The sequence below is a fragment of the Meriones unguiculatus genome, chromosome 3 (genome assembly GCF_030254825.1).
Source record: "Meriones unguiculatus strain TT.TT164.6M chromosome 3, Bangor_MerUng_6.1, whole genome shotgun sequence".
NCBI classification, from domain to species: domain Eukaryota; kingdom Metazoa; phylum Chordata; class Mammalia; order Rodentia; family Muridae; genus Meriones; species Meriones unguiculatus.
In genome coordinates, this window is record NC_083351.1 from 85,537,291 (window position 1) to 85,546,055 (window position 8,765).

The 8,765-nt window shown below is 38.5% G+C and overlaps 1 pseudogene; it reads left to right on the forward strand.

Annotated features, from left to right (window-relative positions):
• The first annotated feature begins 1,267 nt into the window (after positions 1–1,267).
• LOC110542019 (zinc finger protein 120-like) lies at positions 1,268–5,579 on the forward strand (annotated as a pseudogene).
• Positions 5,580–8,765: the final 3,186 nt, after the last annotated feature.

Below are 8,765 nucleotides of genomic sequence, written 5' to 3' on the forward strand. Positions count from 1 at the left end.
TTCTTACCTTCCAGCTCTTATATTCTTTCCCCTCTTGTGGAAGTCCTTGCACATGCTATAAATGGGAGATGAATGATCCCCAAAAGGCAAAAAGGAATTCTAGTTCAACATGGCTTATTTTTTTTGTGTTGGTTCAAACTTCTAGAGTCTGAGCCCAAGCAGTTTGGCAGTTTGTTTGTCTGTTTGTTTGTTTTGTTTTGTTTTTGCTTTTGTTTTTGTTTTTGAGACAAGGTTTCTCTGGAATAGTTTATTTTTTGACATATTTAAGCACAGTATAACTTTGGAAAAAAATATTGTGGCAACTATCACAACAAAGCTTAACAATATCAAATTCCTTTGCAAAGTACCCATGACCTCCTCTGTAAGAATGGATTCTACTGAGTTAGAATAGAAAAAGTCCTCAAATTAAGGGTCTAGGGAGGAGGCACCTGGTATAAGCAAAATAGTTGACTCTTTTAGAGCACATGGGACCTCTCATAAGAATGGGTTCTGTTGACTGAGAAACAATGCCCAAAAATCTAAGATAAACATAATAGTCTGGGGTCTTTGGGTGAGGCCTGGCTAAACAGATAGCAAAAGATCACCAGTTTATTAACTACTTCTAATCCCAGCTTTCTACTTACAAAACAGTTGTAAACACTTTCCACTGAATAGGAAAACCTGCAAGTTTAATATTCCTGGTTTCCCTAGTGCTCTGTAAGCATGAGGACCTCAAACCCTCCACACTGTCTTTTCTGCAATACTCACTGAGGCTTAACGTGGATGGTATAAATAACCTGATTAGGGGTGGACACTCAACAATCACTTATTCTAAGCAACTTGAATAACTGTTGCATGATATTTAGACCCATTGTGAACCCTGAGATATATACTGGAAAAATCTGTTTCCAGTTATGGTGTGGCTCAGCCCAGGCACATACCTTTAATGTAAATGCTTAGGCCAAAAGGGAGAGCAAACAACCAGCTGACAGAAAGTAGAAAAGAGAGACATTTAGTTTGAAAGATATATAAGACATCATGGAAAAAGAGAGAGAACTTTTTCCCTGCTGAGATGTGAGCTGTCTGGGAAGGGCTTTTTCCTTCTGGGATGTGAGCTGGATAGGAAGGCTTTCGCCTTGCCATCTGCATAAGAAGGTCAGCTGGGGTGCTTTCTCTACCTCTCTGAGCGAGCAGGCTCTCTGTTATGGTCTGGAATTCACTGAAAGAACAACCTCAGACTGGAGTAGCATGCAAGCAACAAAGAGTGTTTATTCTGCAGAAGACCAGCATGCTGGGGCCACCGCCTTCACAATGTGGCAGTGACCCCAGCAGAAACTTGAAGATGACTTTTAAGGCAAGAAAGGGTAATTACTACTGTGACTATGTAACCCATATTGGGATTGGCTGTTGCCTATGGAGGCTATGTGACTCTGGTCAGGACTTAGGTGTTTTTCAAACCAGTAGTTAAGCAACCTTATCTTCCCCAGTCCAGATGTCTTGGCTCTTTGTGATTGGTTGCCCTTTTTCTGTGATTTTTTTTCCTGTAACTCTTAGGCCTATTCTGTCTAGCAAGGAAATGAAGGCTGTCATGGAGTTGGTTAGGCTTATTTAGCCAGGGTCTCTCACAAAGAGAATTAAGGATTAGAGTAATGTGGCTATGGATATAAATATCAATCTTTACAGTGCAACTTGGTGCTATGTCAATTTAGCTAAACAATAAGAGGAATGTTTCCCCTGAAGCCTATGACCATCCCAGCCATGGGTTTCTGACATAGTTTATAGTCCTTCCTGTGGACTGATTCTTGAATCCACATAAGGCAGTAGGTTACTACCCACAATGGCTGAGCTAATATTGCACCAGTGAGCATTGATAGATTTTCTCTGCTAACAAAATATGCCAATTTAAGTCAAATTTAAGTCAAAGTTAAAAAGGCAGGTTTATTTGGGAACAGGGCTCCTGGGCTGCTAGTTCATCAGCCTCAGGGGACTAGACCAAAGAAAGTCAAGCCCAGACTATAGCAGGGAGGGCTTTTTTGCATTGTAGATGACGCAAAATGGTGTTTCTGCCCACATGCTAGACCTGTGCCCAGATATGGCCTTCTGGGGCAGGGAGCTTAGGAAGCTGGTGACTATGGGTGTGGGGGCGGGGAGGGACAATCATCAGAATTCCAGAAATGTCAGAAATGTGGAGCTGAGCCTAGGTGGCTTTCCAAGTGAGCAGGGTTGGAGAGAAAGAGGAATGGGATGTTTACTAGATCATGTGGGGGAGTGGCCACTCCAAGATTCTAACTGAATAGTCTTATCATTTAAGGCAAAGTTGGCATTGTAGTTCATAAAGTTCAAAGCTGAGAAACACTCTGTGTTGATTACATTATCTTCCTCAGAAGCATGCACAGGATCTTTAAACAATAAGAACTCTAAACAGTAGGAAGCTTCCAACTCAGTTCCAGCTGATTTCTATATCTTGTAATCAGCATGTATTTTGTCTTCAATAACAGGATCCTAATCTCGTGGTTTTGATTATTATTTCTCTAATCACTGATGCTATTGAATATTTTTCATAAACTTATGTGAGAAATGTTTATGAGATCTTTCGTACATATATCAGAACTTAAATTCTAATAAGAAATACAATTTAACAAAATTCCTAGTTACTAATATTACAAAAAAATGGACAGTATAATGTGAACCAATTTTTAATGGGATCACCCTCATAATAAAGCAAAGCCCAGTTGATACATGTCCTGTGGTTTCTAAACCTTCCCCAGACACCCACACACATCACATTTGTATAGAGCCTGTAGTCTGGTGCCTCAGATTCCATTATTCAAATTCTCTCTATTGGTAAAAATCAGATTGCTCTAGAGGAAATACATCATATGGTTGTTATTGTTCAATGTATGTGTTCAGAAAGAAAGAGCTCTCTAAAGGCATTAATGTAATACGGAATGAGCCAAAAAATAGTTTGGTAAAAAAAAAAAAAAAAAAGGTGAATTACCTAGAGATTTAGGTATATGAATGCCTGCAAATCCAACACTTGGGGGTATTAGTAGAGGAATAGATAGCTCAAGACAAGCCTCTGATATACAGCAAGTTTTAGCTAGCCTAGGCTATATGAAAACCGGTATGTATGTATATATGTGTGTATATATATATATATATATATATATATATATATATATATAAACTTGAAAATAAGCAGTGAAGATTATATAGCTCAGTAGTAGAGTGCTTGCTTAGCATACATAGGCTTTGGATTCAAACCATCATCTTAAAAAAATATATCATGGTCAACCAAGGGATATGTACAAAAATTTCTAAATGAAACCCAGATTTTGCATACTAACTAAAGTAATTAAATAAAAATCAAAAATATAATTGTTAGAACAATGTATAAAACAATTCAATCCCATTAAGTCTCAGTGTGAATCATGTCAGCTCTGACTATTATTAATATATGTAAATCTGCAATACAAGATAAAATAGACAGGCCATACCTGAGTTCTAGAGTGTCACTCAAAGACTAGTTAATAAAGGCATGGAGTTGTTCAGAGAAAAATATACTTGACCTAAATTCAGTCACCTCTTCTTTTTTTATTTAATTTATTTTTTTTATAAATTACAGTTTATTCACTTTGTATCCCAGCTGTAGCCTTTTCTTTCATCTCCTCCCATGCACCTTCCCAAATCCACTGATAGGGAGGTCCTCCTCCCCTTCTCTTTGACACTAGCCTATGAGGTCTCATCAAGACTGGCTACATTGTCTTCCTCTGTGGCCTGGTAAGGCTGCTCCTCTATCAGAAGGAGGTGATCAAAGAGTCAGCCACTGAGTTCATGTCAGAGACAATCCCTGTTCCCATTACTAGGGAATCCACTTAGAGACTGAACTGCTATACGCTACATCTGTGCAGGGGTTCTAGGTTATCTCCATGAATGGTCCTTGCTTGGAGTATTAGTCTCAGAAAGGACCCCTATGCCCAGACATTTTGGTTCTGTTGCTCTCCTTGTGGAGCTTCTGTCCCCTCCAGGTCATTCTATCTCCCCCTTCTTTCATAAGATTCCCTGCACTCTGCCCAAAGTTTCACTATGAGTCTCAGTATCTGCTTTGATTAGTCACATCTTCTTAACAGTGTCAATCAGAAAACTCTTTTAGCTTTCTTCATCATAATTGCTTTTATCAATGTGATAGCATTTGTTTAAATGTTAATAAAACAAAGATTACAGAAGCCCATAGGAGGCCAGCAAGTCAATAAAGGCAAAAATGTAAGAATTAAAATTATTTGCAAATATTATAGCTACACAATGATTAGTGTCAGTAAATAAATACTGACTCCAAGAAAAAGTAGGCTGTGAAGAATGAAAGGAGGCATATTCACTCTGTAGCTGAGCAGCTTTTGAAAGTTGGTATGCTGTGGTCTGAAAGCAGCTGCTGTGTGCTGTAAGAGGATTTCAGGTGAGTTCCAAAGTTGCAACATTGATGCACTGACCTATGAAGATATGCATGTAAACTTTACTCGGGAAGAGTGACCTTTGCTGGATACTTCCCAGAAGAGTCTCTACAAAGATGTGATACTGAAGACCTACAGGAAACTGTTTGCTATAGGCTACAATTGGGAAGACCATAATATTGAAGAACATTGTCAAAGTTCTGAAAGATTTGGAAGGCATGAAAAAAATATATATGCTGGGGAGAAATCCTACAAATGTAATCAATGTGAAAAAGCCTTTTCATATCATAGTCATCTCCAAATGCACAAAAGAACACATACTGGAAAGAAACCTTATGAATATAACCAGTGTGATAGAGCCTTTTCACATCATGCTACTCTTTGACTACATGAAAGAATACATACTAGAGAGAAACCCTATGAATGCAAGGAGTGTAGTAAAGCCTTTTCATGTCATGATCATCTCCAAAGTCATAAAAGAACACATACTGGAGAGAAACCCTATGAATATAATCAGTGTGGTAAAGCCTTTTCTTATCATGGAAATCTCAAAAAACATAAATGAACACATACTGGAGAAAAACCCTATGAATGTAACCAGTATGATAGAGCCTTTTCACATCATGCTACTCTTTGAATACAAGAAAGAATACATACTGAAGAGAAACCCTGTGAATTGTAACCAGTGTGGTAAAGCCTTTTCATGTCATGGTAATCTCCAAATATATAAAAGAACACATACTGGAGAGAAGCCCTATGAATGTAACCAGTGTGGTAATGCCTTTTCATGTCATGGTAATCTCAAAAATCATAAAAGAGTGCATACTGGAGACAAACCCTATGAATGTAACCAGTGTGGTAAAGCCTTTTCATGTCATGGTAATCTCCAAATACATGAAAGAACATATACTGGAGAGAAACCCTACGAATGTAAAAAGTCTGCTAAAGCCTTTTCTCAAAATTTTTATCTCTAAGGACATAAAAGAACACATACTGGAGAGAAGTCCTATGAATGTTTTTAATATCATGAAGACTTTGAACATTTCTATAGCCTTCATTATCAAAAAAGAATTCATAGTGCAGAAAATCTCTATAACATATTTAATACGGTACATGAAACTTCGTCTTTTAATGTATCTGATAGAGATGTAAGGAGGTAGTATACTCATCAGTCAACTGTATATCTCACAACATAGCTTGATGTGCTATAGATATGTATATATTACATGATGTTCCATAACTCTTCATGTTCCCAGTAGGTATCCATTTGCTCCTTCATCTTGAACTATTACCCTCTGAGGTAATTACATAATGATGCTAGATAATGTAACAGCATTGATATTTCTTACTACTAAAAAAATTTCTCCTGTGTGTGTGTGTGTGTGTGTGTGTGTGTAATGTGATTATGTTTTTAGCAAATAACTATTATGTGGAGACTAGAGGACAACTTCTTTTGGTTTACTTTTTTTCATCTATATATGGTGATCAAAAGTCAGGTTGCCAGAATTGCATATCTCAAACATCTCCCACTAAGCTGTCTCACTGATTTTTAAATAAGATTTGCAAAAACATTCCATCCATAAAATATTGTCTTCTTTTCAAATTGCAAACATTGTAATCCAAGGGTGGACAAAACAGGATGATTTGAATAATAAATCATATTGTCAAAGAAAAAAATAAAGAAAGAATGAATGAATGAAGGACACTAAACTAACTCCATTTTGTGCTTGGTCTCCATTCTGTACCAGATCTGACCTAGGCCTGACTCAGGCAAGGCATCACTTCCAGGAGCAAACCATAAAAATTCCCCACTTGAGAGGCAGCCAATCAGAAGAGAGGCCAGCCAGAAGATAGCCACAGGAATGTGAAAAAAAAAAATCTTATCTCAAGACTGGCCATCTGTGCTTGATGCATTTATGTGACTTACATATCTTATCTTATGGTTAAAGGTTCATAACACAAGAATGTGTTCTATTGGGCATAGGCCAATTAAAAAGTGACCTATGCAACTTCCATACTGCCCACTAATCAGGTTTTAGATTACTTAACTCTTGCTGAAATTCTCCTTTTATGGATAAAAAATATCCATAAAAGGCCTGCAAACCAACTGTGGTCGCCATTTTAGAAACTGACTGAACCTTGCATGCAGGATTCTTGCTTTTGCTAAATAAAATCACTCTTGCTGATTGCATATGTGAGTGGTGGTTTCCATGTGGCAATTTTGTACTTAACAAAGAGCAAACAAGGAAAGCAAGAGATTTTTCTCCTCCACAGTTTTTCCTGTGGAAAGACTCTTTCCAAGTGGCATTTCTGTCTAAAAATAGATGATCTGTTTACAGATAAAACACTGAAGTAAACTAATTAATCCCAACTTCATCAGATACAAACTTCTTTACCACAATCTGAGACTGCTTTACACATCAATTACAACATCTGTGCTGGGCTTTGATTGCTCTGAGAGAGAGAATTCAAAGGAGGAAGAATACTCTAGGACATGGTTTAAGAGGCTTCAGCTACAATTCACAGGTGCATTGCTTCTAGGTCTGTGGTGACTCAAAATAAGCATCAGTGGAGGCTACTGAATTCATTCATAGAGAGAGGTCAGACATAAAAAGCACCTTCAGTTTGCCTCCTGTGTTCTACCTCCTCTAGCTACATTCTTCTTCCTAAGGTTCATAGAACTTTTAAAATCAGTGTTGCCATTTGGATACCAAGTTTTTAACAGTGAAGGGGTTGTTGGACAGGGCATGGACATTATATATTCAAACCATAACAACATGTATCAGACAAATAGTTATATTTGTCTGATAACCTGGATTTTTTAGATGTGTAATCCATATAACGAGAAAGAGTTTGTACTCAAGAAGAAGAAGAAGAAGAAGAAGAAGAAGAAGAAGAAGAAGAAGAAGAAGAAGAAGAGGAAGAAGAAGAAGAAGAAGAAGAAGAAGAAGAAGAAGAAGAAGAAGAAGAAGAGGAAGAAGAAGAAGAAGAAGAAGAAGAAGAAGAAGAGGAAGAGGAAGAGGAAGAGGAAGAGGAAGAGGAAGAGGAAGAAGAAGAGGAAGAGGAAGAGGAAGAGGAAGAGGAAGAGGAAGAGGAAGAGGAAGAGGAAGAGGAAGAGGAAGAAGAAGAAGAAGAGGAAGAAGAAGAAGAAGAAGAAGAAGAAGAAGAAGAAGAAGAAGAAGAAGAAGAAGAAAAAGAAGAGGAAGAAGAAGAAGAAGAAGAAGGAGAAGAAGAAGAAGAAGAAGAAGAAGAAGAAGAAGAAGACCTTATTCCCAGTGCATCAACTAGATGTTCACCAGTACCTGCCCTGACAGCAGTCCTAACATCCTGAACAGCAACTTCTGAGTCATTGGTGTATACTTGGGTAGGTACTTTTTCAAGCTAAGCACCCAAGAAAGAAGAGGAAGATGCTGTGAGTAGTTTGGAGTCTTGGAAATCAACTGAGAAAAACAGAGAGACATCGTCTAGAAAGGACAACTTGCCTAAGTTATCACTCAACTCTTTGTAAATGATTTCTACTTATGCAGTATATTCCAGCTGCTTGAATTGCTCTGGATGCAACCTATACACTTCTAGGGACTGATGTCTTCAGGATAATCTCAAAAACATGTTAGTCATGAAATGCTCATCTAAGAGAAAAACTGAACTATATTTCTGTGATTATTAAAGCAAAATTCAAACCAATGTTTTTGTTTTGTTTTGTTTTTTTCAATGCAGTTTATTCAGGAACATTGAACAATCCTCGGACCCCGGGGAAAGCCAGCCCACAGCTTAAATAGCCTCTGGGTAGCCAACCCAGGCGTGCCACGGGGGCAATGCAGATAGGTCCACATACATGGAAGCAAGCCAGATCCTCGGCCTTAGCCAAATGTGGAGTTGTTCGTGACAGAGAGCACTCACCATCGGGAAGGTGGAAGGCGGAAACCAGCTCCATCTTTAAGGCATAGCATTCCACAGCTCTCTACAGTTCCCCCTTTTTGTTTTAGACGCATCAGGCAAGAGTAGAGGTCTGATCTCTGATATTAGAAATAAATTGGGACTTTGTACAGATGTTCATTTAGGTGTCATCCACCCAAAGAGCATCAGACCCGTCCGATACCTTTTTCTCAGAGGCGGGACCTGGGGCATCAACCCGCATGCAATCAGACATGCTCTTCTCTGGGTCCAAAGCGGCTGACCCTGAGTGCAGTGCTTAGCCTCGCATCCTGAGCGTATCATTTTAGCTTTTTATGGTATCCAACCATGCTTGGGGAGAATGTCCTGCTTCAATGGCTGTAAAGGCCTGAATGATCATGGCTGCATCACACTGTTGTGAGACTCTAATCTTGCATATATACC